This window comes from Balaenoptera borealis, assembly GCF_965194805.1.
Source record: "Balaenoptera borealis genome assembly, contig: HAP1_SCAFFOLD_501, whole genome shotgun sequence".
Taxonomy (NCBI): domain Eukaryota; kingdom Metazoa; phylum Chordata; class Mammalia; order Artiodactyla; family Balaenopteridae; genus Balaenoptera; species Balaenoptera borealis.
This window is the reverse complement of record NW_028123696.1, coordinates 231,417-258,033: the sequence shown is the minus strand read 5'-3', so window position 1 is coordinate 258,033 and position 26,617 is coordinate 231,417.

Sequence of the window (26,617 nt, the reverse complement as noted above, 5' to 3'; positions counted from 1 at the left end):
GGTGAGTTTGCTAATCATGCCATTCCTTCCACGTTGACTGCTTTTTACTCATCCACTTGCGCTATATATTTGCCTGTAAAGACAGTCAGGTGCGGTTGGCAGATTTCTGCGACGTCTCCCGTGACTTTTAAAAGCCTCCAGGGGTTACTCCCAGGGGTAACCCGCTGAAAGAGATTTTGCAGATATAATTAAGGTTGTGTTCTGGGTGGGTTGAATTTGCTCACACCAGCCCTTTAAAAGCAGAGAATGTCCTCAGGCCGGCAGCAGAAGTCAGAGAGATTGAAGCAGGAGAAAGGTGGGACGCACCCTTGGCAACTTTGCAGGTGGAGGGGGCCCCATGAGAAGGATTGTGAGTGTGTCGAGGAGCTGAGGGTGACCCCTCCTCCTTGGCAGGCAGCAAGGGAACGGGGACCTCAGTCCTACAGCCCTCGGAACTGCATTCTGCCAACAGCATGAATGAGTTTGGGAGCAGATTCCTCCCTGGAGCCTCTAGATAAGAACCCAGGTTGCCAGCACCTTGATTCTGGCTTTGTGAGCCCCTAGGCAGAAAACCCAGCAGAGCCAGCCAGGACTTCTGACCTCCAGAACTGGGAGGTATTTATTAGCGGTGTTTTTAAGTCACTGAGTTTGTGGGTGTTTGTTACACAGCAATAGAAGACTAATAGAGCAGGATCAATGCTTAACTTCTTTGTTTTTAATTGCCGGTTTCCAGAATAAAAAAGGTTAAGTAAATGACAGCTGCCTTTATCTTCCTCATCCTAACATAGAAACCATACGTCTTAACGGACATCAATGAAGTGGATTCCTAATTTGCTGTCAGTAAAACTTACTCATTTAGAGATTGACAAGTGTCCTGGGTTTGGCTCATTGAAAGAATGGTTTTAAAGGGATACTGGTTATCAAATAGACAGTAAAATCAATTTGTCGGTTAAAATCAATTTGTATGGTTAAGATGTTTTGCTACCATTTTCTTCTGTGATATACTGAAATAATTTCATCATATGCAAGTGGGGCACATAACATTTGATAAATTCCATCTGTCTGTTGACAATCTACTCACTTCTCTGACTGCATACCCTCTCCTGTTAGAGAAGGATGTTTCCGATTATAAGGAGACTCCAAAATAGATGCTTAATTCATAAAGTATGCAAATGTTACTCTCATATATAAAGAACATCATGGTTAAAGTACTATGACGTCACATCATTATTGCCATGGAAGACATTTCATTTTCTCACACTGACTTCAGAGCTTAATCCAGAGTCTGAATATTGATCTTTTTGAATTCGTGTGAGAATTGGTGTCTTTGAAACATGGTTTTGGTCAAAACAAAATTTTGCAACTTTTACTCTTTGAAAAACAGCTTTATCGAGGCATGCTATTACATGTTATAAAATTCACTCACTATGAGTGTAAATTTGATGAGTTTTAGTAAACTCTGAGTTGTGCAGCCAGCACCACAGTCTAATTTTAAAACATTTCCATGTGTCAAAGAGACCCCCTGTGCCCACTTGTAGTCACTTCCTGCTCCCATCCCCAGGCAACCAATAATCTGCTTTCTGTCTCTATAGTAATTTTCCTTTTCTGAACATTTCATATGAGTGGAATCTTACAGGTTGTAGACTGTTTGTCTTTTGCACATGGCTTCTTTCATTTAACACCAGGTTTTGGAGGTTGATCCACGTTGTGTGTTCCGGTCTCTCGTTCCCTTTTGTTGCTGAATAATATTCCATTACGTGGATAGACCACATTTTGTTTATCCCTTCGCCAGTTGATGGACATTTGAATTATTCCCACTTTTGGTCTATTACAAACGATGCTGCTGTGTTCACATTCACGTACAAGTGTGGATGTATGTTTTCATTTCTCCTGGGTATGTAACTAGGAGTGGAATTGCTGGGCTGTATGGTGAATTCATGTTTAACTTTCTAAGGAATCACTAGTTGCTTTCTAAATTATACTACATTTACATTCTCACCATCATTTTATGAGAGTTCCGGGTTTGCCATAGCCTCATCAACACTTGCTGTTGTCTTTGATTCTAGCCTTCCTAGTGGGTGTGAAGTGGTGCTTCATTGGGGTCTTGATTTGCATTTCCCTAACAGTTAGTGATATTGGACATGTTTGTGGTGATTAGCCATTCTTATATCTTCTTTGGTGAAATATCTATTTAAATCTTATGCCCATTTAAAAAATTGATTGTCTTTATTTATGTTATTTATCATGTGTATAATTCACAAATACTTCCTCCCAGTCAGTGGCTTCTTTTTCATTTTCTTCATAGTGACTTTTGAAGTACAGAAGGTTTTAATTTTGAAGTCCAGTTTACAACTTTTTGGAATGAATTTTAGTGTCTTATCTAAGAACTTTTTGCCTAACTGAATTCCCCAAAGATTTTTTTCTCTTTTTCTTCTAGAAGTGTTTTAGCATTTTAGCTCTTAGGTCTTTGTTTGATTTTTGAGTTGTCATGTATAACGTGAGGTAAGGGTCTAAATTCATCTTTTTTTGCATGTAGCTATCTAGTTGTCTGAAAAATGTTTGTTTTTTTGTTTGAAGATAAAAACGTTTTCTTCCCCCGTTGGATTGTCTTGGCACCTTTGTTGAAAATTGATTGACCATAAACTTAAGGACTTATTTCTGGACTCTTAGTTTTGTTCTGTGGATGTATATGTCTGTCCTTATGCTGGTCCCACAGTGTCTTGATTACTGTAGCTTTATAGTAAGTTTTGAAATCAGGAAATAAAAATCTTCTCACTTTATTCTTTTCTTTCTTTTTTTTTTTCAAACTTGTTTTTGGCTCTTCTGGATCCTTTGCATTTCCATATGAATTTTAGCATCAGTTTTTCAATTTCTGCCCCCCCTCAAAAAAAAGCCTACTCAGATTTTGGTAGGGATTTTGTTGAATGTATAGATTTGGAGACAACTGTCATTTTAACAACATTAAGTCTTCCAATCCATGAATGAAATGTCTCTACAGTTGTTTACGTCGTCCCTAATTTCTCTCAGCAGTGCTTTGTAGTTTTCAGTCTTATGTGTCTTCTTAAATTTATTCACAAATATTTTAATGTTTTTGATGCTATTATGGATGAAATTGTTTCTTTAATTTCATTTTTGGTTGTTCATTGCTAGTACATGGAAATAGAATTGGATTTTGTATGGTGATCTTGTATCCTACAATCTTGCTGAACTAATTTATTAGTTCTAGTAGATTTGTGTATGTGTGTATGTGTGTGAGTTCTTCAGGATTTTCTACATGTAAGATCCTGTCTCTGAATAAAAACAAATGTACTCCTTTCTTTCCAGTCTGGTGCCTTTTCTTTTCGATTTTTCCTTTTCACTTTAATTTCTTAAATATTTATTAACGTTGGTCTCAAACATATTTAGCATGCTTTCAAAGAACATTCGGGTTGAAAGAATGCATAAATTATATTTGGCGTTTGGGGCTAAGGCATAAGAAATATACTTGCCATGGACTTTGAAAAAAAAATGTATGTTTCATTATAAAAAGGATACATTGGAAAGACAGAAATTGCTACCTTACAAAGTTCTTTTTTTTAAATTATTATTTATTTATTTATTTATTTATTTAGTTTTGGCTGTGTTGGGTCTTCGTTTCTGTGCGAGGGCTTCCTCTAGCTGCGGCAAGTGGGGGCCACTCTTCATCGCGGTGCGTGGGCCTCACTATCGTGGCCTTTCGTTGCGGAGCACAGGCTCCAGACGCGCAGGCTCAGTAGTTGTGGCTCACGGGCCTAGTTGCTCCGCGGCATGTGGGATCTTCCCAGACCAGGGCTCGAACCCGTGTCCCCTGCATTGGCAGGCAGATTCTCAACCACTGCGCCACCAGGGAAGCCCTGGGTTTTTTTTTAATTGAAGTATAGTTGATAGAATGTTGTGTTAGTTTCAGGTGTACAGCAAAGTGATTCAGCTATACATATATATATTGTTTTTCAGATTCTTTTCCATTATAGGTTATTACAAGATACTGAATGTAGTTCCCTGTGCCATACAGTAGGTCCTTGTGTTTATCTATTTTATATATAATGGTGTGTATCTGTTAATCCCAAACTCCTAATTTATCCCTCACCACGTTTCTCCTTCGGTAGCCATGAGTTTGTTTTCTATGTCTGTGAGTCTATTTCTGTTTTGTAAATCAGTTCATTTGTATCATTTTTTTAGATTCCATGTATAAGTGATACCATGTAATATTTGTCTTTCTCTGTCTGACTCACTTCACTTAGTATGATCATCTCTAGGTCCGTCCATGTTGCTGCAAATGGCATTATTTCATTCTTTTTCATGGCTGCATAATATACCATTGTGTATATATTGATATATACCACATCATCTTTATCCATTCATCTGTGGACGGACATTTAGGCTGCTTCCATGTCTTGGCTATTGTAAGTAGTGCTGGAGTTTGTTTTTTAAAAAAGCGTATAAACTATACAATTCCTAGTTAATATATCATGATACTAAAATCCAGAATTTGGGGGCAGTGCACAGGTCTCTGCTTTATGTGCTTTGTTGAATGAGACATTGAGAATCTAATATATATTAAGTGCTCCACTGGAAATGTCTTATTAAACAAAACAGCACATAGGGGAGACTAGAACAGCGTCAGGCCACAGAGGACTTTCCACCTGCCACCAGCTCACTCTGCAAAAGGATGGATGTGAAACCCACAGACCTCTGGCATGCCAGTATCAGACAGCTGTAAGGAGTGTTTACTACTGCCCAGAAGTCTCCGAAATTCTTGGAAGGGGCTACTGGTGATGTTTCAGCGCCATGAGTTTAGATCCCACGGCAAGTGTGGGGAAACCACTCTTAGCCAAAAGGAAAGTCTAGCCAATCAGCCAACATCTGTAACTGACTCAACTTTGTAGCTGTCTCGTTGCCTGGGTCCACATAATTAAGGGAAAATGCTACATGCTCTAGCAATATTAGCAAAGCTGGGGTCTTAATATATATTCCTAGAGAGTTCTAAGGACCCAGGAAACATCACCTCTACTGGAAAAGTTGACCGTCAGCTTTTTGAACTGACAGTAGAGGGATGATTGGGCGGGTTTAGGACTTTAGGAGCCCCAAACGCCTGAAATTCCAGGTGGCAGTGCACTGTCATTAATATCCCCTGGTTTTAGCTCTTTGGGAGATACCTTTTCTGAGGGTTTTATACATTATTTTTGATTTATTTTAGTATTCCTACTTCTAGTCAAAGTCAAGACCAGGAAATGTAGAGATATGCTATGAGGTGGTTCTCGGGCTTTGTTTGAAATCTACTAAAAATTCCGTCATTCGTTCAGTGACTTTCACTGTGTACCATGCATCCGTGAGTAGTACTGCTATGGGTGCCCCTATGGAGCTGACATTCTTTGTTTAATATATTTATTTAATTATTTATTTGGCTGCGCTGGGTCTTAGTTGTGGCACGTGGGATCTTTTAGTTGCAGCATGCGAACTCTTAGTTGTGGCATGTGGGATCTAGTGCCCTGACCAGGGATCGAACCCGGGCCCCCCTGCACTTAGCCACTGGACCACCAGGGAAGTCCCTGGAGCTAACATTCTACCGGGGGGTTGGGGGGGGGGCGGGAGACAGACCAACGAATACACACTGTCCGCACAGTAGTAAATGTTGTGGAGAATTGTAGAGGCCAGAGGGGGGCAGGGCTTGCCGGTATGTGCGGCAGTTTCAAAAGGGTGTTTGGAGAAGGCACCACTTATAAAGGGACGGTTGAACAGCGTCCTGGGGAGGTGTGAGGGCTGAGCCCCTGTGTACTGGGGGGAAGTGGGTCCAGGCAGAGGGCTCAGCAGGGCAGAGACCCTAAGACTGGAACCACGTGGTGGAGGAAGAGCAAGGTGGCTGCAGCCAAGGGGCTGAGTGCGAGGGACCGCGAGACAGGTGGGGGGTGGTTGGCGAGGCTTTTTAGGCAATCACGAGGATCTCCACTTTTACTGGTCCTGGGATGGGGCACAGGAAAGTTTGAGCACTGGGGCGGCACACCCTGACTCAAGTGCTCATGCAGCATCGTCTCGGTGCTGTGGAAGCAAGAAGCAGGAGATGCTGCAGCGCTCAGCAAGAGATGATCCCGGCTTTGGGACCAGCGGCCAGCAGTGGAGGTGGTGAGAAGTCATCTGAAGATGGGAGGATAGATTTGCAGTGAATTGTGCTGTGGTACAAAAGCGGGTGGGAGGCACAGGGGCTTGCAGGGTACCATGTGCTTGGGTTCAGCTGGGGTCAGAAGGTGAAAGAAAGGCTCAGGCAAGAGCCTGAGGGTGTAGGGCGATGACTGTGTTCATGCATCTCGGAATTAAGGTGACTTGCTTGCTTTGCACAGTGGGCCGTCTGCTGAAGAGTATTGTCACACCCGCTCTGTGTTCTGCGTGATGCTTTTAGGTCAGCCTTAGAGTTCAGAGCTTTGTCCCAACTCTGCTCGCTGATGAACAGAGAAGATTCTTGTGATTTGGTGGTTTCCAAGAGAAATCCCAGCAAAGTGTGGATGGAGGTGGGGGCAGAGAGAATTGCTTTAGTCCCTCAAAGAGACTGTTTATAACAGTAGAACACAGTGAGAGCAACTAGGACAGCTTCTTCAAGAAGCACATATTCTTTCTTCCCTTGTAAGAGGCACTTACTCTCCAAAGAAATCTTTTTTTTTTTTCCTTACTGGAAATATTTCACTGCTTTGATTTTATTTTTTAATTCATTGTCTTCAAAGTTTGCTCTTTCAGAATTCATTTGCTTACCATATAATCTATGACTATTTCAGAAGATTGAAATTAGGTTTGTTTTGTGGCTTCTACTTTTAAACCAAGAAGTGGGTTCAGAATTGGTGATGGAAGAGAACTTGAAATAGGATAGCTTATTGGGAACATTGATTTGGGCCCTTTTCTTCTAGTGTTAACTTTTTAGCTTATCTCTTTCAGAATATGCCTGATTTCCTTCTCGTGAGATACCACATGTCTAAGGATCCAGTTGTTACTTAATTTTTCTTTGTTTACTGATAAATATGCTGTATGCTTTTGTTCTTTTAAAAAGCAATTTTATTGAGGTATAAAACACTCACAATAAAATACATCCAATTTAAGTATAGAGTTTGAGTTTTGACAAAAGTGTGCACCCGCGTACCTGTTACCACGATCCATATATGGACCATTTCCATCACTTTAAAAAGTACACTCTGGGCCCGTTTCTAAATAGCTCATCCCACCCAGCCCCAGGCAAACACTGATCTGCTTCTGCTTCCAGTCACAATAGATTATATTTGCCTTTTCTAGAACATCCTATCAATAGAATCAAATCCTATGCACTCTTTTGGGTCTGGCCCCTTTGCCTCAGCACCATGTTCTTCCTTGAGGTTCATTATCATGTTGCTTGTGTTGGGATTTTTGTTTCTTTTATTGCTGAATAGTATTCCAATGTATGGACTTATTAACACACTTCACTTTTCATGGACATCGGGTTGTTTCCAGTTCAGGGAAATTATGAGTAAAGCTGCTATGGATATTTTTCATCAAGTCTTGTTGTGAACAAATGCTGTCATTTCTCTTTGGTAAGTGCCTAGGAGAGGCATTGTTGCATCTCCTGTGATAGGTACACACGGTATTTTTTTGTTTTTTGGTCGTACCATGCAGCTTGCGGGATCTTAGTCCCCCGACCAGAGATTGAACCTGTGCCCCCTGCAGTGGAAGCATGGACCCCTAACCACTTACCGCCAGGGAATTCCCAGTACACACACATTATGATTGTTATGTCATCTTGATGAATCTACCACTTTTATCATGATGAGAAGTCTGTCCTGGTAATAATATATTTGTTCTGACGTCTACTTTGTCTAATATTGTTATAATCACTCGAGCTTTCTTGATATTAGTGTTTGCATGGTATGTCTATTCTCTGACCTCTGCCTTGTAATTAGACTATTTAGACCATTTACACTTGAATAATTACCAATTTAGTTGGATTTAAATCTCGTATGTATTATTTGTTTCCTTGTTGCTTTTTTCTTCTCCAGTCTTCTTTTGGATTGAGTATATCCTAGTAAGTTGTCATCACCACTGGCTTATAATAGCTATATAGCTCTTCATTTCATTTATTTTTCTGGTGTTTCCAGGCACCTCGTCTTCCATGAACTCCTGGTGCCTTTGCCTCGGCAGGACCACCATGGTCTGCTTGGGTCCCCCTCCCAGCACCACATTTCAGAAAGTGCCTCCAGGCGAAGAGCTGACGCAGCCTGGGGTCCTCCTAGTTTGCTTCCCTTCTTTCAGGGACTCTAGCCCCTTCTGTGTCTGAAAACAGTTACTTCATATACTTTGTCCAGTTTTCTGGTTGTTATTGTGGGAGCTTAGGTTCGGCTCTGGTTACCATATTATGTTCTGAAGTGTAATTTTATTTTTGAAATAAAGTATTTGGTTCTTGGCAGGAGAATGTGTTAAATATGTGAAATTGGGACTGCCTGTAAAACCCTAGATGCATAACACCATTGTTATGACTTCACAAAGTGATGTAAAGATGGTGATGATCAGTTTCCGGCTTACGCATAGCAGCACATGTAAACCTCAGAAGCAGAAGCTTTGAAAAGTTCTGTATCAGTCCCGTTTGAATGATAACAGCCCATAATCGAGCCCTTAGGTGCTCAGTGTTCTACATACAGATCTTTTTTAAAAAAATCATCTTACGTGTGTGTTTTTTAAATTATTTATTTATTTATTTATTTATTTTTGGCTGCGTTGAGTCTTCGTTGCTGTGCACGGGTTTTCTCTAGTTGCGGCGAGCGGGGGCTGCTCTTCGTTGTGGTGTGAGGGCTTCTCACTGTGGTAGCTTCTCTTGTTGCAGAGCACGGGCTGTAGCACGCGGGCTTCAGTAGTTGTGGTGCGTGGGCTTCAGTAGTTGTGGCTCACCGGCTCTAGAGCGCAGGCTCAGTAGTTGTAGTGCACGGGCTTAGTTGCTCCGAGGCATGTGGGATCTTCCCGGACCAGGGCTTAAACCCGTGTCCCCTGCATTGACAGGCGGATTCTTAACCACTGTGCCACCAGGGAAGCCCCTGAGGTTTTAATTTAATTTTAATTCATTTAAATTGAAATAGCCCCATGTGGCTAGTGGCTGCCGTATTAGACAGCAAAACTCCAGGTAGCAAGGGAGCAGGGGTAGAAAGACAGCCCTGTGATGGAGCAGTCAGGGGAGCCTCCCAGCAAAAGACTGACCAGCCTCTTGCCTCACTGTGGCAGGGGAAGCCCCAGGCTGGAAATGGCAAATACTTGGCACAGGCACCACTCCGAACCATTCCTGCGCCCATGGCAGACATTGCTAGTCAATCACCACACACTTTCTTGCTAGTTCAGCCATAGCTCAGGATCCTTCTCAATACAACACTCCAGGCAGTCCCCAACTACAGATCAGTAGATGCTAGCATTTGAGAGAAATATTACTGGTCATCCCTAGGCCAGGAGGCCCATCTGGGAGGTCCAGGATCTCACCAGGCTGTAAGGTGGCTGGCAAGGGACGTGTGGCCAACCTGGGTCAGTGAGGCAACCACAAATATGGAGAGTGGAGAGGCAATGTGCTGGAGGAGCCAAGATTTTTCTATTTCTTCAAGAAACACTCAGAGCATGATTTAGGGAGAGAGGAAGGGGGTGGGGGGAGAGGTGAAGACTTGTCAAAGCCAGCTGATGTGCAAAGCATTTGGAGATTTTTATTGAGCTGGGTGCAATATTGTGATTTATGAAGAAAAATACATATTTGGTCATTCAGACCAAAAATATATATTTGGCCATCTCCCACGTGGCCCAAACCTTAAAATATTTACATTTTCGCCCTTTTTGGAAAAAAAAAATTTGCGGACCCTTATTCTAGAGAGGGTTCTGAATTGCCCACAAAAGTGGACTTGCTGGATTAAAGGAAATATGCATTGAAAATTTCAGCAGATGCTGCCCTTCATACTTGCACTAGCAGTGTATGAGATTGCCTGTTCCCCAGTATCCTCACCAACACAGAGTAATATCAAACTTTTCCATGTGGCCAATTTGATAGGTGAAAATGGTATTTCACTATCGTTTTAATTGTACTTACCTTATTAGCAGTAAGATTTAGTATTAGGCAGTAGGTATAATAAAATATATATTTGGTCTTTGTCCCTCATTCCTGGCACAAAACTTCTAAACCCCGTGGAATTTCCAGATAGGAGTGTCTTTTGATATTCATAACAAAACCCTTTCAACCACACCTGAGTTTGTGTTAATGAGGTGACTTTTGGAAAGCCCCTAAGGAAGGGGCTGGTTGCCAGGGGAACCAACCAGAATTAGAGGATTGGAACTTTCAGTCTCTTCCACCCTCCCCCCCACCCCCTTGAAGGGGAGAGGGGCTTGAGGTTGAATCAGTTAATCCTGTCTACATAACGAAGCTTCAGTGAAATTAAAAGAATGGAGTTTGGGGCTTCCCTGGTGGCGCAGTGGTTGAGAGTCTGCCTGCCAATGCAGGGGACGCGGGCTCGAGCCCTGGTCTGGGAAGATCCCACATGACACGGAGCAAGTGGGCCCGTGAGCCACAACTGCTGAGCCTGCGCGTCTGGAGCCTGTGCTCCGCAACAAGAGAGGCCGCGATGGTGAGAGACCCGCGCATCGCGATGAAGAGTGGCCCCCGCTTGCCACAACTAGAGAAAGCCCTTGCACAGAAACGAAGACCCAACACAACTAAAATAAATAAATAAATAAATAATTTTTAAAAAAAGTTCTTCAAAATTATTAAAAAAAAAAAAAAAAAGAATGGAGTTTGGAGAGCTTCTGGATTGGTGTACCCAGGGAGGTGCCAGGTGGGACAGCATGGAAGCTTTGCACCCCTTTCCCCATACCTTGCCCTGTGCGTCTCTTCCATATGGCTGTTCCTGAGTTAGATCTTTTTATAATAAACTGGTAATCTAGAAAGGAAAAAAAAATATTATATATATATATATATTTGGTCATCTCATATATATTTGGCTTTCCAAAAGTCACCTCATTAACATAACAAAAGGCACCTTTTTTAAAAAATTAATTTTATTTGAGCGTAGTTCTGCTGTACAGCAAAGTGAATCAGCTATACATATACATATATCCCCTCTTTTTTGGATTTCCTTCCCATTTAGGTCACCACAGAGCATTGAGTAGAGTTCCCTGTGCTATACAGTAGGTTCTCATTAGCCTGGAAGGGCGACGCTGCACTCTCCCCTCTGTTGCCAGGCAGGCTGTGCTTCTGTTACTGCAGCCCAAGGCCCCGAGAGCCTGCTCTGGTTCCTTAGGGGCCCCTGGGAGGGGTGTTTGTCACAGGTCTCTCCGCAAGCCCAGTTCTCTCGACCGTGACTGTCCTCGATTGCGGCGTCTGCTACACGGCCTGGGTCAAAGAGCCTAAAAGTGCGGGGATTGGGACCCAACCTGGTAGGAGGAACTTGAGTCCCGTGATCCCCCTAAGCCCCTGTAACCCTGCGGTGGGCGTGGGTCCCCCTCAAGTCACGCTGCCTCCCACACCCACAGCTTCCTTCTGTCTTTGGCTGAGTCCCCTCTGGTTCCTCAAATGGCCACCAGGTGGGAGCAGAGACCTGCGGTGAGGCTGGGACTGAGGCCTCCTTGAAGATGGGCTAGGAGGGCTCCAGGCAGGGCTGGGGGCCTCTCTCACTGGGGGTCTGGGCTTGCCGGGTGGCTGGGAGCTGGGTGCGTGCCTGGGGGTGCAGGCCTCTTTTGGGGTGAGTGTGCTGTGACTGCGTGGGGTGTAGATGGGCACACCTGTGTGCAGAGGCCTCTGCAGCTGTTGGGTGCGTGTGCCCTTGAGCATGCCCGTGTGCAAGCATGCAGGGGGTACCTGTGTGTGACTGTGGGGCCTGGGTCTGCAGAATCCTCCCTGTTCCCCTGCAGGCCTGAGAAGGCTGACGATTGGGATAGCCTGGCCCTTGAACTTTATGTTTCCAAAGCGGCAGGTGGCTCCGAGGCTCGGACCTCAGGACCCCCTGCCCGCTGCGTTCCCTTAGGCTGTGTCCAGCCAGTGTGGCGGCTTGTCCTACTTTGCCAGGTTTGGGGTCCTGCTGAGCCTTTTTTATTTATTTATTTATTTTAACATCTTTATTGGAGTATACTTGCTTTACAATGGTGTGTTAGTTTCTGCTGTGTAACAAAGTGAATCAGTTATACATATACGTATGTTCCCATATCTCTTCCCTCTTGCATCTCCCTCCCTCCCACCCTCCCTATCCCACCCCTCTAGGTGGTCACAAAGCACCAAGCTGATCTCCCTGTGCTCTGCGGCTGCTTCCCACTAGCTCTCTATTTGACGTTTGATAGTGTATATATGTCCATGCCACTCTCTCACTTTGTCACATCTTACCCTTCCCCCTCCCCATATCCTCAGGTCCATTCTCTAGTAGGTCTGTGAGCCTTTTGATTTGTGTCAGGATGGGGACTCATTGCTGTTCCTGGGGGCCTCGGGGTAGGAAAGGCCAACAGTGCACTGGGGGTGCTCCTTAGCCCCAGGCTGGGGGTTCGGGGAGGGGGAGGGCCGCCACACCGGAGTTTGTGCCCCTGGTCCTGCCAAGCCACTGGGAGGGTGGATGCTAGCCCACTTGTCACCCGCTTAGCATCCTGGGCTTCCAAGGTCCTCCTCCAGCCAGGCCCGTTTCCCTGCTCCCTTTGGTGCCTTTCTACTGCCCTCACTACCTCCACCGCCCTCTTCCGTTCTCCCTGAAAACCACGCTAAGCAGACATTTGTCAAGGTCACAGTGACCTCCATGCTGCCAAGCCCAGTGGACAATTCTCCGGCCTCCTCTGACTTGACCCTCAGCAGCACTTCAGGGGCTGGTCCTTCCCTCCTCCTGCCATCACTCCCTTCCGCAGCTCAGGAATTCCGCTCTCCTGGTTTTCCTTCTGTCCCGCTGGCCCTCCCTCTCAGCCTCCTTTGCTGGTCCCTGATCTCTCCAAGTCTGGGTGCCCCATCCCTACACCTCTTCTGTCTCCCTCTTTAAACGCCCACTTCCTTGGTGATCTCATCCAAGCTCATGGCTTTCAAATGACTCCCGTTGAGTATAATTTAATTAGTTGGTTTTTTATCATCTGTCTTCTCCCAAAGGAAAGCAAGCTCTACAGGCAGGGCTTTTTTTGTCTTAAGTCAGGTTTATTAAGGTATAATTTACATACAGTTAATGTCACCCTTTTTAGTGTTCACTTCTGTAAGTTTTTGACAAACACGTATAGTTGTGAAACTGTCTCTGCCGTCAATTACAGGACAGTTCCCATCACCCCCAAAAGTTCTCCATACCCTTGTGGTCATCCCCTCCCCCATGTCCCGCCCTGGGCAGCCACTAATCTGTTCTTTTGTCCCTTTTCCCTAGTTGTGCCTTTTCTGAAAAGTCATATAAATGGGATTGTACTGCGTGTAACCTTTGGAATCGGCTTCTTCCACTTATCACAATGCACAGCGCATTTGAGATTCACCCATATTGTTGCAGCTGTGAGCCGTTAGTTCTTTTATTCTATTGTATTTTATTGCACAGCTTTGTTTATCTGTTCGGAGGGGGACCAGTTGTCCTGGTTTCCGTGGGAGGGAATGGTTTTTCTGGGACATGGGACTTTCAGTGCTAAAACCAGGGTGGTTGGTTATCTTAGTTCTTTAGTTGAGGGACATTTGGGTTGTTTCTAGGTTGTTGATGATTTTGAATACCTACTCAATATAACCAGTGACAGAGGGTTTTTTGGTGAACACAAATGTCCATTTCTCTTGGGTAAATACCTAGGAGTGGGGTTGCTCAGTTGGATGACGAGTGTACGTATCACTGTAAAAGAGGCTGCCAAGCTGTTCTCCAGAGTGGCTGTATTGTGTAGCATTGTGGGAGAATTCCACTTGCTCTGCATCTTAACCAGAACTTGGTAGTGTGTCAAAAAAAATTAAAAACCGGTTTTTTAGCCATCTTAATAGGTGTATAATGATATCTCCTCACGGTTGGCAGAGATTTCCTTTATTCGCCTTGAGTAGTGTTGTGCCCCCAGTGCCTGGGTTAGTGCCTGCTATGTAGTAGACACTCAATGAATTTTTTTTTTTTTTACTGAGTGAATGGATGTATGGATGGATGAATGAATGAAGTCAAAGGGGCTTCCGGTATCTAAATCTGTTATAGCAAATACATAGCACACGTACCGCCAATTCCCCCATGCCCCATTCTGTTTCCATGGCAGACGTCACTCATCAATTGAGCCATTTTATCCACCTGCTTCATTTCAGACAGGTACGATCCAGTCCTTTGTGTAGCAAGTGAGATGAGCCCCATGAGCTAATGCAGCTTTAGTTCAAGCCTCTCATTGGCTGAAGAAGAGGCCAGGTTCAGAGCAGGGTCCAAGGCTGCCCAAGGACTCACAGCGAGCCAGTGGCAGGACTAGATCTCCAGGCTGGGCTCTCCCCAGAAAAATGCACGACGTCTCTGACAAGGCTGGAGTAGGATGGGAGGCATGGACGTGGATCTGGGCCTGAGGCCGGGTTGGAGCATTGTGGAGTGCTCCCTGGGCCCCGGCTGGGTGGGAAGGCTGATGCCGGCGCTCTTCCTGCAGGTGCCCAGGAGCTGCTGGGATGGCCTACCCGCCCACGTTGGCTCCCTGGCCCAGCGGGCGTACTGGGCTCTGCTGAGCCAGCAGAGGGACCAGAGCATCGTGGCCCTGGGCCAGAGCGGTGCTGGCAAGACCACCTGCTGCGAGCAGGTCCTGGAGCACCTGGTGGGGATGGCAGGCAGTGTGGATGGCAGGGTCTCAGGTACAGTGGTCTCCAGGTGACGTGCAGCTGGGACGTGGTGGGGGCGGTGGCGTGGGGGAAGGGAAGGGAGAGTCAGAGGGGGTGCTGGGCGGCTCTTTCTTATATCTGCTCAGCTAGCGTTCACTGAGCACCTGTGTGCAGACCCTGTGCTGGCTTCTGGGCAGGGCCACCCCTAGTCTGTTGGGTACTTTTGTGTGAATTAGAAACAGGTACTCCTTGCCTAAGACACTCACTGCCACATGTGGAACCGTCGTCACGCATTGACATTGTTAGAACCAAACACTTGACCACCACGTTCTGGGCCATCATCCTAATAAGTATACAGGCCTATGGCTATCTGATATAAATGCTGTGCCCTTAGGTGTGGTGTCCTTGTGCAGCGCACAGCCCACTGGACTGTGCAGAGGACCCGATAAGTAAAAACAAAGACAAGGAGGCACTGACAGCCGGAAGGGAGACTCAGCTGCACATCTGTGCCAGACTCCAGTGCTCTGCACCGCTTGCTGGCCGAGCTGGGGAGGGGAGAGGCGGAGGGAGCACAGAGAAGGGGCCGGGGGGCTTCCTTGAGGAAATGATGTTTGAGCTGGGCATTAAAGAAAGAGTTTCAACATTGTAAATCAACTATACTTCAATAAAAAATAGTGTCAGTTGGTGATAATAATTACAATATTGATGGGGATCGTGGTAAATGCTTGCTGAGGACTTACGCGCCAGGCTCTATTCCAAGCAGGTTAACTTATTTATTATTTAAAACATCCCTATAAGGTAGACATTATTATTATTTGAATTTTATAGATGAGGCCATTAAAACGCAGGGAGGTTAACCAGCTTGCCCAAGGCCACACAGCTCATACATCCTAGCACCGAGATTCAAACACAGACAGTTTGGCTCCAGAGCTGTTACCCCTGGGCCAGTGTTCTCAATGTATTGTTGCCCCTCTGAGGAGCCTTTTTAGTTGTTCTTTCTCCTAATCGTCTCCCACCATGAAAAGTTAATGCCATAGATTCACCATATATTTGTTTATGCAGTGTGTGTGTATGTGTGTATATATATACAGACACACACAGACGTGTGTGTGTGTGTGTGTATCTGTGCTCTATTCTATACATAAGAAAGGAAAACTGCCCCCATCCTCAAGAATCAGTTTCTGCCCTCTTGGGGGCAGTATTCCCCCTGCTGAGAATATATGGCCCAGGCAGTATTGCTTTTCTAATAATAACAAACAATACTAACACCACCACATTTGGAGCATGTTCTGAGCACTTTACATTATTAAAGCTTTTAGTCTTTGTGGCAACCACATGAGGTAAGTAAGTACTATTATTACCCCCATCTTATAGATGGGGTATCTGAGGCACAGGGGGGTTAATTTATTCGCTCCAAATCAGGTGACTAACAACGGGGAGAGGCCATATTCAAGCTTGTTTAACCATTGTACTATCCTGCTTCTCCACTGGGCTTATTCCAATGCTTTATTGATCACCTGTTCTGCACCTGGCCCAGGTTAGAGCCCTGTGAGGAGCTGGGGATACAGCAAGGAGAGGCCCTCCCAGAATGTAGATCTGCTGAAAGTGTGTGTTGGGGGAGTGGGAGTCAGGCTAGGCTGTATCCAGGTGCCTAGCACATAGTGGGTGCTTGTTAAATAGTTATGTTAAAAAGCTTGGGACTGCTGGGCTTTTTGAGCTGGCTGTGATGGGCGTTCCCCGACAGCAGGTCCAAGAATGTTAATGCTCTGCCCTCCTCCTAGACTCCACCAGGCCCAGGAGGCCCTAGGGCAGCCCTTGTCACTCAGATCGTACCAATCCTAGGTGTGTGTATCTCCCCTTCTGGGCTCACTCTTGCTCACCCCGCGCCCCTGCTTGCAGCACAGGGCCAGCCCAGCAGCGGAAGAGGTGTGGCTTAGAGCTGAGTTGGGGGAGTGGAGGGGCCCCTGCTGGGGCCTGGGGCCAGAATGGGGTCCTGTGAGAGGTGGGGGTGGCAGCACCCGGGCCACGGGTGATGCCCTGTCTGTGCCCCACCAGTGGAGAAGATTCGAGCCACCTTCACTGTCCTCCGGGCCTTTGGCTCCGTGTTCACCGGCCACAGCCGCCGTGCCACCCGGTGCTCCATGGTGATGTCACTGGACTTGAACGCCACAGGCCGAGTCACGGCCGCCCAGCTCCAGGTGAGGCCTCTGGGTGGGAGGGAGAGGGGGCTCTTTAGGGCTGCAGTAGCCTCAGCCCCACTCAGCAGGGCCCACGCCTCCAGCTGGGACCCTGGAATGTGTCTAAATGGTCATCGCTCCCCAGGCCAAGGCCAGCTCCTTCCCACCTCACTCAGTGCCCAGACATCTCCTCCTGGAGCAGGCCAGCTCGTCTGTGCCTCGGAGTATCACAGGGATGAAATATTCATGAGTAGATACATAATTCAGCCGCTCATTAGCTGGGTCTTAAAAGCGTAAGCTGAAATTAAACAGGCGCTCGCTGGCCTTCTGCGGCAGCCCGTGTGTGACAGGCACATGGTCTGTTTGTTCCTCTCTCTGAAATCACCTGGCTCCTCCCCTTCCCCCCCCCCCCCGCCCCCACCAACATTCTGTTTGAACAGAAAACAGGATTAGGTTATTAGAAGGGTTGTTTGTATGTGGAGCTAGGAGAATACCCAGACTCGCTGGTGCACGATAAATCCCTTTCTGTCCCGGCCCTGAAAGTCTACCGTGCATCACCATGTGGGTCAAGTTATTAAGGGCTTCGGTTGCATAAGAGTGTGTTGGAGGGCGGCTCTGGGTTAATTGTTAGTACCCTTGGATTCCTTCATCGGAATGAGCCCGTTGCATTCGTTGATTGCCTGCGTGGACTCTGAATCAGTGAGACAAAGGCCTGGCACGTTTTGATTTGGAGGCGTCCAGCCAAGTTGGGGCCTGAGGTGCTGCCTCGAAGAGTGGGCCTGGGGGTTGGTGGGGGTGTGCGGGCAGCCTAGCGGGGCCTCGTGCTGACCGGCGCCTGTCCTCTCCCCTGGCAGACGATGCTGTTGGAGAAGAGCCACGTGGCCCCGCAGCTGGAAGGGGAAGGCAATTTCGAGGTTTTCTCCCAGATGCTATCCGGATTGGACCTGGCTCTCAGGTGAGCGACTGGGCTGAGCAGGGACAGCCGAGGGCAGTGAGACAAAGGGCCTCCGCTCTCCAGGGCCCCAGCCCTGCCTCTGCCCAGAGGTGAGAGGCAGTGGAGCCCAGTGGTTAGGAATCTGGCCTCTGATTCTTGCTGCCTGGTACTGCTCCTGGGCTGGGTGAACCTGGCCAGGTGTCACCTGCTCTGAACCTCCGTTTCTTCCTCTGTAAAGTGGAAATAGTACCTTGACTGCTGACCTTACAGGATTAAGTGAGATAATTCACATATGGCTCTTTATACACGCTGGGGGGTGGTGGTGGGTGTCTGCTGTGACGGTGACATTTTGGTACAGGTTCTGACAGCAGCGTGGGAGGTGGGCAAGGAACAGCAGACCCCAAATCTTCCAGAAGCTCCTAAACTCTGTGAGAGCCTTGGGTGCACCTGAGGTAGCTCAGGGCGAGGAGGCACCAGGTGGAACAGCAGAGAAGCCACAAGACTCATCTGGGAGGGCCTTCTGGGGGAGGTGGCCCAGGGAGTCATCTCTGCCCCTCGCTGACTCCTGGGAATTCTTGGACATGTGGCTCCCTGTCTCTGAGCCTTGGTTTCCTCATCTGTTGAACGAATGAGTAAGGTTCTATCTAGTGAAGCTCCAGGGAGTGCTCACCCCAGGCGAGGGGTGATAATTTTCAATTTGCCTCTGCGTCCCCCATCATTTGTCTCCTGCCTTCCACCCCCGTCTGAAGGGCAGGCCCAACCTGTCCTGAGCCTCTTGGCTAAGGCCAGAGGGGCACCTTACCCTTTGGAGAGAGGGCAGATTAGGGAGGAAACTCCCAGTTTTCAGAGCAGGGTAACTGAGGAGTAAGGAAGCTTCTGGAAGGCCTTCACTTAAGAAGGGCCCATTGAGGGCAGCAAGTGAGGAATATTCGGGAGGCAGGGCCAGGGCCTGAGGCAGACCCCAGGGCCACCTGGGGCACTCTGTGGAGCCCCATGCCATGATGCCCACCTGCCCTGCCAGGCCACTGGTGTGGGTGGGTCCTCCCTTACTTCTGGTCCCTTCTCTGTTTCCAGGACAGAACTGTACCTGCACCAGCTGGCAGACAGCAGCTCCTTCGGCATGGGCGTGTGGCCTAAGGTAAAGAGGAGGTCCTTCTGGGTGTGAGTGGGTGTCTGTGTCCCCATGGCCAAGATGGGCGGGTCCCCTGTGTGGCTCGTCCCTCTGCCACTGGGGTAAGTAGTTGGCAAGGGCTGGTCACGTGGGGGAGGCAGGGTTGCCTTTATGGGGCCTGGGCTTGTCAGGGAAATGAGTCTTGTGCTAATAAAGGGAACCAGGAGGTGGTTTGTGTAGAGGTAAGGGCGTGGTCTCCGGGACAGGCTGTCTGGGTTCAAACCCCGGCTCTGACACTTACTGGATATGAGACCTCAGGCATGGACCCTAGCCTCTCTGAATGTCTGTGTCCTCTTTGGTAAAATAACAACAGAACGGGCGGGCAGGCTGAAGGGAGGACAGAGCGTGGCACGGCCTGCCCGCCTGGGCCACGGGGAGAAGGTCGGGGCGCCGCCCGCGCCCTCGTTCCGCTGCCTGGCGTCCTTTGTGGAGGCAGGGCTCCCAAGGAGCTCAAAGGCCAGGGAAGGACACACGGGACGGTCCAGAGCCACCCTACCGCTCCAGTGGTGCAGCACCCTCTCTGAATTCCTACTGCCACCAAAACACATCCCTAAGGCCTTTGGGAAGAATTGCTAGGACCCAGGAAGGCGGCCCCTTGCTGTGGTCCAGACTTCAGCAGCTGCCGATGACCAGAGGGAGCCAGCCGGCCGGCCGTGAGCAGGAGGACAGGACACGGGGACAGGGACAGCCACAGCCGGGCTTCCCGCAGCTGTGCCCACCGCCAGAACCAGCTCCAGCCAGTCACAGCCCCCGAGATGCCAAACAGTGACGGGCGAGAGGCCGGCAGGAAACTGACACCCCCTCACTGGAGAGCCTGCCCGGTCGGGGTGCGGGGCACCATCCCCGTCTGAACTCACCCCACAGCTCAGCCGTCTCCCAGTGACCCAGACGCGTCACCACGGCCCCAGGGCTGATCCCCGACCAAGGTCAGAACTCCCCCCAGTGTGACGGCCCCCATGCCACTCCTGTGGTGGAAGGGACGGCAGGCAGAGACCAGGAGTAGAGTCTTTTTTATTAATGGCTGCGTTTTCAAAGAACCGTTTTGTTACCAGGAAAGCTCCCCAGGAAGGGATTGCATTAGTGCAACAAGGGGGAGCCTTGATGCCAGGCTTTCCAGACACTTCCAGGTGGAGACTTTTGGCCTAGGCCGGCCGCCGGGGACTCGGGGGCTGGGAGGACACACGGCCCCTCCCCCGCCCCGACGGGGCGCTAAGGCACCCGGCCCGCCTGGGGGGGCAAAACCCCGTGCCGTCAGCAGGCCGGCGGCTTGCAGCCCTCAACCTGCAGCCCTTTGCTCAGGAGGAAGGCGTCCTGCATGGGGTCACAACCCAGGAAGAGCTTCACCATGCCCTTGGCATCCTCGGAGCCCCCTGGCCTCAGAATGCAGCTTCTGTAGTCCATGGCAACCTGAGGAGAGGGGGCGGGGCTGCAGGAGGGTGGAGCACCCCCTTCACGGAGGGTGTGGATGTGGCCACCTCTGCTGTGACTCAACAAAGGGCAGGGGAGCAGGGGGTTCTGGGCAGGGCCCTCAGAGCCTGGCAGGCCCAGGCGGGCGGCACAAGCATCTAGGCCCAGGCCAAGGACCTCCGTGTTGGTCTGCACGGCAGGCCGGCCTCTCACCTTGCCACTCAGGACGCCCTCCTGCTTGAAACGAGTGTGTGGACCGTGTCCGCGGAGTACACCTCGCTGCACAGGTAGCCATAGGACTGGGCGTCGTAGCTTCCTGCCAGGTGGCCGAAGGTCGCAGGCAGGTGGGTCCCTGGGACACACGCGGAGAGGCTCCTGCCCGGCCCCCTGGCCGCTCCGTGCCCCTTCCCCAGAGCCCAGAGCTTGGGGCCTCAAAGCAGCCCTGTCTGAGTCCCCTGCCACTAGAGGGAGTATTGGCCCAACACTTCTAGAAAACGGGGACCTTGCGGGCAACTCAGTGGAGGGACACAAATCAATCTTTGCCGACTTTCTGCTGAAGCTCACGAGGGTTCACCCCTAAGCCTCTTACAGGGACAGCTGCCCGAGGCTCCGAGGGATGAGTCAGGGCTCGCCCTCCAGCACGGGGAGAGCGCGGGTTAAAGCGCTCACGAGGGAGTGAACTGCGTCTCCGCACCGACACGCTCGGGCAAACCTCGTCGACGCGTTCCGTCCAGGGTATGAAGCCCTCTCCTGCCTCTTCCAGGCTCTCCAGAAAGCACGTGCAGATACGCCCAGCCCACCCTCGGACTCCGCGGGCCACAGCTGGAGGGACCAGCCCAGGAACCCAGGCAGGAAGAGGCCAGAGGTCAGCGAGCCTCGACCAGAGCCCGTCAGTCGGTCCCCCTTCACACACCACCAGAGGATCCTCTTGACCTGGGCAGTAGCCGCCAACCGACCGCTAAGGTGGGCCCGGCGTGCGCTTGGCTACCTGGCGTGGCTGGGACCCCGAGGATCTCCTGGCAGAGGCGGGCATTGTCCTAGGCCGGGTCCGAGGGCGTCTGCGTGTGCAGGGCCTGGTCCACCTTGGCCAGGACGATCTGGCGCAGGTTGAAGAGGCCTGGAGGGCGGGAGGAAGGAGACGGGGGCGCTGGCACTGTGTCCAGGCCGCGCTTTCCAGCCGGGCGGTCCGGGAGCCCCTTTCCTTTCCCTCGGCCCGGCCGCACGGGGGTTGGCCAGCCGGGACTTGATGAGCTTGTCCAGCAGCTCCTGGGGGACGGCGCTGCTCGTGCCCCGCCGAGACTGGCAGCAGCGCCAGGGCTTCACAGGGCGCGGCGCTCCCGGCCCCAGAGCCTACCCTCTGGTTCTCATCCCCGGCTGTCACCAGAGTCGCAGGCAACGTGCCCTTCTTTTCGTTTGTCTTTTTTCCGGCCCTCGACCACGCAAAGGTGTGAAGCCCTGCCACTCGCTGCCACGTGGATGCACCGTGAGAACACGGTGCTCAGCGAGAGAAGTCAGACACAGAAGGACACACAGGGTGTGACCCCACTGAGGGGAAACGTCCAGAACAGGTAGATCCACAGAGTCAGAGTGGGTTCCTGGTTGTCAGGGACAGGGGAGGGGAGGGAATGATAACTAAGGGCGTGAGGGACCTTTTTGGGGTGAGGGAAATGTTCCAGAACAGGGCAGTAGTGACGGCTGCACAGCTCAGTAAAGTGTCCCCACGCGCTCCGGTTGCAGTCTGTGAGAGCATCGCTCTCAGGACGAAGGGCTGACTGCAGGAAGACTGAACGAGCACTGGGTCCTGGGCCCAGACGCTCATCTGGGGACCCCCCCCACATTGGGAAGTCACTGGGACTTGCTGAGCCTCCACCGAGACTGGCAGCAGCCCCAGGGCCTCACAGGGCGTGGTGCTCCCGGCCCCAGAGCCTAACCTCTGGTTCTCATCACCGCCTGTCACCAGCCTTGCATGCAACGTTCCTTTCTTCTATTTTGTCTTTTTTAAAGGCAACTCTTGAATACCTGTATTTAACATTGCAGGGAACCAGTCCTGACTCCTTGATCTGGGACTTCCAGCCTCCAGAGTCTCGAGGACATCCACTTCCGTTGTTTACGCGCCCAGTGCGTGGGGTTTGATGATGGAAACTGACACCGAGGGCGTCTCCTCGTGCGGGGTGACATCAGCGGAAGAATCCCGTGGCGAGGGCCTGCCTGAGGACCACGGGAGAGCCCGGGCCCTCCCCGCCCCCTGCCTTCAGCCCCTCGCCCGCACCCTCCTGGGAGCGGAGCTGGTGCATCGCTTGCCAGAACTCATGGAAGTAGGTCTCCAGCTCATCATGCTGGAACAGGGAGGGCGGGTTGGGCGTAGGCTTGGTGAAGTTGGCCACCATGGCCGCGATGGCAATCTGGCACCTCCCGTCCTGCTGCAGGCAGCCCGGCTGCAGGCCAAAGCAGGCCATGTGCCCGGACTTCCCTTCCCTGGGGAGGGACGCGGGTGAGGCCCCGCTACCCCCGCTACCACAGAGGAGCCCCGGCCCACGGCCAACAGGTTCCCCCACGCATGCACCGAGGGTAGAGGTCCAGGTAGAACTTGCTGATGGATGACCTTGCCCGAGGCCGCGTCCCGGACCGTGTAGAGCCTCACATCTTCATCTTCGTGACGCATGTTGGCGCCTTCCTCCAGGTCGAAGGTCAGCCCCAGCAGCTCCTGGGAGATGCCCAGCCGCCCGCGCGTGACCACCTGCATGGGGAAGGACTCATTGAGCAGGTACTGGTCCACGTGGTAGCGCGTCTCCTCCCCCTGGTTCATGTAGTAGCGCAGGTCCTAGACGTTGATGGGCCCGTCAAAGTGCAGGCCCCGCCTCTGGCACTCAGCCTTCTTTAGCTCCAGGATCACGGCCGCTCCTGCTCCCCGAGGGGCTTCAGCTTCTGGGCCAGCTCATCTGCGGGCGGAGGGGAGAGGCTCAGCTATGTCCCTGTGGCAGCCGCCCAGCCGCCCCCCACCCCACGCCCCTCGAGGCAGAATGAAGGGTTGGGGAAGGCGACCCCCAAGGGCTGACACAGTGGGGTCTCAGGCAGCACCACGTCCAGTCAAGGTCCACCTGACCCCCGTCCCCACTGGGACTCGGGGAGGCGGGGTTACCTAGGAAAGTGGCCACCACCTGGCTGGTCTTGGCCATGTTCATCTCCAGCACAGAGTCGGCACGCGTGCTGAATCCCAGCAGGCGGGACTTCTGAGCCTGCAGCCTTACCAGCTCCCCGAGGATCGCGCAGTTCTCCTGGAACCCAGAGACAGCCAGCGCTGGGGACCGTGGGCCACGCCCTCCCCACAGGCCCCGGGCCAGGTCTCTGTGGGTGGGAGGGCTCTCAGGCCACTGGCGGGCACAGCCAAACCCCCTCCCTCCTCCTCCTGGCCTGGATTTCTAGACACTTTGGTGCTGTCCTAACATGTGGTCTTTATGAACACAGGTCCTTTTGGAACCAGAAACGGCGTGAACCATGATGAGCTCTAAGGCCAAGGGCAGGAAGAAATGTGACCAGGCTCTCCAGGAGCCACCCAGGGGCCTCCCCGGGCTCAACAATACAAACTTGGCTGCCGTGCAGACAGCAGCTCATCCCCACGGCGCCCGAACACCCAGCCCCTGGACGGCGAGAGACCTGTTGCTGCAGGTGCCCCGTGGTTGGCTGGTGAGGCCTGGCCCCAGGCGTACGCCACCTTCTCTGGGGCCACCTCTCTGGGTCTGCGGTGGGGTTCTCCTGGGAGCCCCCAGTCACCACAGGACCAACGTGGCCTGTCTGCAGCCCAAGAAGGTGGGGACACAGGTCTGTCCCCCGTGGACATCACCCGCGAGGCCGAGCAAGCACCAGTGGTGTCTGCGGGGAAGATGAAGGGCTCATGCACAGCCCCCATCTACTGAAGATGCTAAACGGGAGAAGCACAGACTGCAGCCACATGCGGTATGGACCAAACGCAAGTGTCCTTGCAGGAACCGATGTCTGAATGTCGAGGCTGTTCCCGGGCCACAGTGAGAAGGCCCAGGCCCCACGCAAGGCACAGAGAGGGGATGGGGGGAACATCTGCGAATCTGAGCTCATCGGGCATCACCCCAGAAGGAGAGGGAGAGAGCCAGAAGGAGATACGGAGGGAGAGGGAGAGAGAGGGAGGTACAGACGTCTCTCCTTTCCCTGGGGGTTCTCTAGTGCAGCCAAGCCTGAAAACCACTGCATTTCGGGAGATGGGTCCTCGTGGAAAAGTTAAATAGTAGCTCATGGCATTATCGACACATATTAAAATGGCCCCAAATCTTGGGGAGTCAGGGAGGGGAGCTGGCGGCTGCCTCGTAAACGAGGAGAGATTGGGCGTCAGAGGAGGTGCCTGCCTCCACCACCTCCGCCGCCGCTGCCCCCCCCCCAGGGCCCCGCAGACTTCATCTCCCAGCTGTGGTCCTGGGCTGGAAGGCAGCGGGGAGGTCAGGCCGTCCCAAGCATCAACGTTGACTTCAGGGCTGATCTGAAAGGCGCCTGGTGTTTGTTGAAGCAGAAAAAAGAGAAAGCAGTGGGCAGAGGATGGGAGGGGGAGGGAGCCCCCATCAGCCCTTCTCCCTGTCTCCCTCTCTGTCTCCCTCCCTCCCTCCCTCCCTCTACCTCCCTGCCTCTCACTCTCCCTCCATCTCTCCCTCTGCCTCTCTCCCTCCCTCTCTCCCTCCCTCTCTCCCTGTCCATCTTGCCCTGTCCTGTCCCTCTCTCCCTCCCTCCATCCCTGTCTCTCTTTCCCTGTCCCTCTCTCCCTCTCCCTCTATCCGTCCCCCCTCCCTTTCCCCGTTTCCATCTCCCTCTCTGCCTCCCTCTTTCCCTGTCCCTGTTTCCCTGCTCTGCTCTCCCTCTCCCTCTCCCTCTCTCCCTGTCCCCCTTTCCCTGTTTCCCTGTTCCGCTCTTCCTATACCTCTTTCCCTCTCCCTCTCTCCCTCTCGTGCTCCCTCTCCCTCTCCCTCTCCCTCCACCTCCTTCCCTCTCCAGAGAGGGAAGGAGGTGGAGGGAGAGGGACAGGGAGCAGGAGAGGGAGGGGGGAGAGGGAGAGAGGGATAGAGGGAGGGAGAGGGACAGGGAGCAGGAGAGGGAGGGGGAAGAGGGAGAGAGTGATAGAGGAAGGGAGGGAAAGACAAAGACATCTCTCCCTCCCTCCCTCTATCCCTCTCTCCCTCTCTCCCTCCCTCTCTCCCTCTTCCTCGCTCCCTCTCCTCCCTCTCCCTCCGTCTCTCCATCTCCCTCACTCCCTCCCAGAGACAGAGAGACGAAGAGGCAGAGACAAGGGAGAGGGAGAGAGGGAGAGGGAGAGAGAGGGGGAGAGAGGGAGAGACGGAGAGAGGGAGAGAGAGAGAGGTCTCTTCCTCCCTTTCCCTCTCTCCTCCTTCTCTCCCTCTCTCCCACTCTCCCTCTTCCCTCTCCCTCCCTCCCCCCTCCCTCTCTCCCTCTCCCCCTCTCCCTCGTCTCTCCCTCTCCCTCCATCTCTCCCTCTCTGGGAGGGAGTGAGGGAGAGGGAGAGACAGAGGGAGGGAGGGGGTGAGACAGAGGGAGGGAGAGGGAGAGAGGAAGAGAAAGGGCGAGGGAGGGAGAGGGAAGGAGGACGAGACGTCTCTCCCTCTCCGTCTCCCTCCCCCTCCCTCTCTCCCTCTCCCTCCCTTCCTCTCCCTCTCCCTCCCTTCCTCTCCCTCTCCCTCTCCCTCTCCTAGAGGGAGGGAGGGAGAGGGAGAGACAGAGGGAGAGGAGAGGGGGAGTCGGAGAAGGAGGTAGGGAGAGGGAGAAGGCGAGAGGGTGCCTGCTTCCCTCTCTGTCTCCCTCCCTCCCTCCCTCCCTCTCCGTGTCCCTGTCTCCCCCCTCTCCCTCTCCCTCTGTCTCTCCCTCTCTGGGAGGGAGAGAGGGAGAGGGAGAAGGAGGGAAAGTGATGGAGGGAGGGAGAGGGAGAGAGGGTGAGGGAGAGAGGGAGAGAAGGAGGAGAGAGGGAGAGGGAGGGAGGAAGAGAGCTCTCCCTCTCTCCCCCCTCTCTCTCCCCCTCCCTCTCTCCCTCTCCCCCTCTCCCTTGCCTTTGCCTCTCCCTCCGTCTCTCCCTCTCTGAGAGGGAGTGAGGGAGACGGAGAGATGGAGGGAGAGGGAAAGGGAGGAGAGGGAGGGAGGGAGGGAGAGACGTTTCCTCCCTCCCTTTCCTCCCTCTTCTCCCT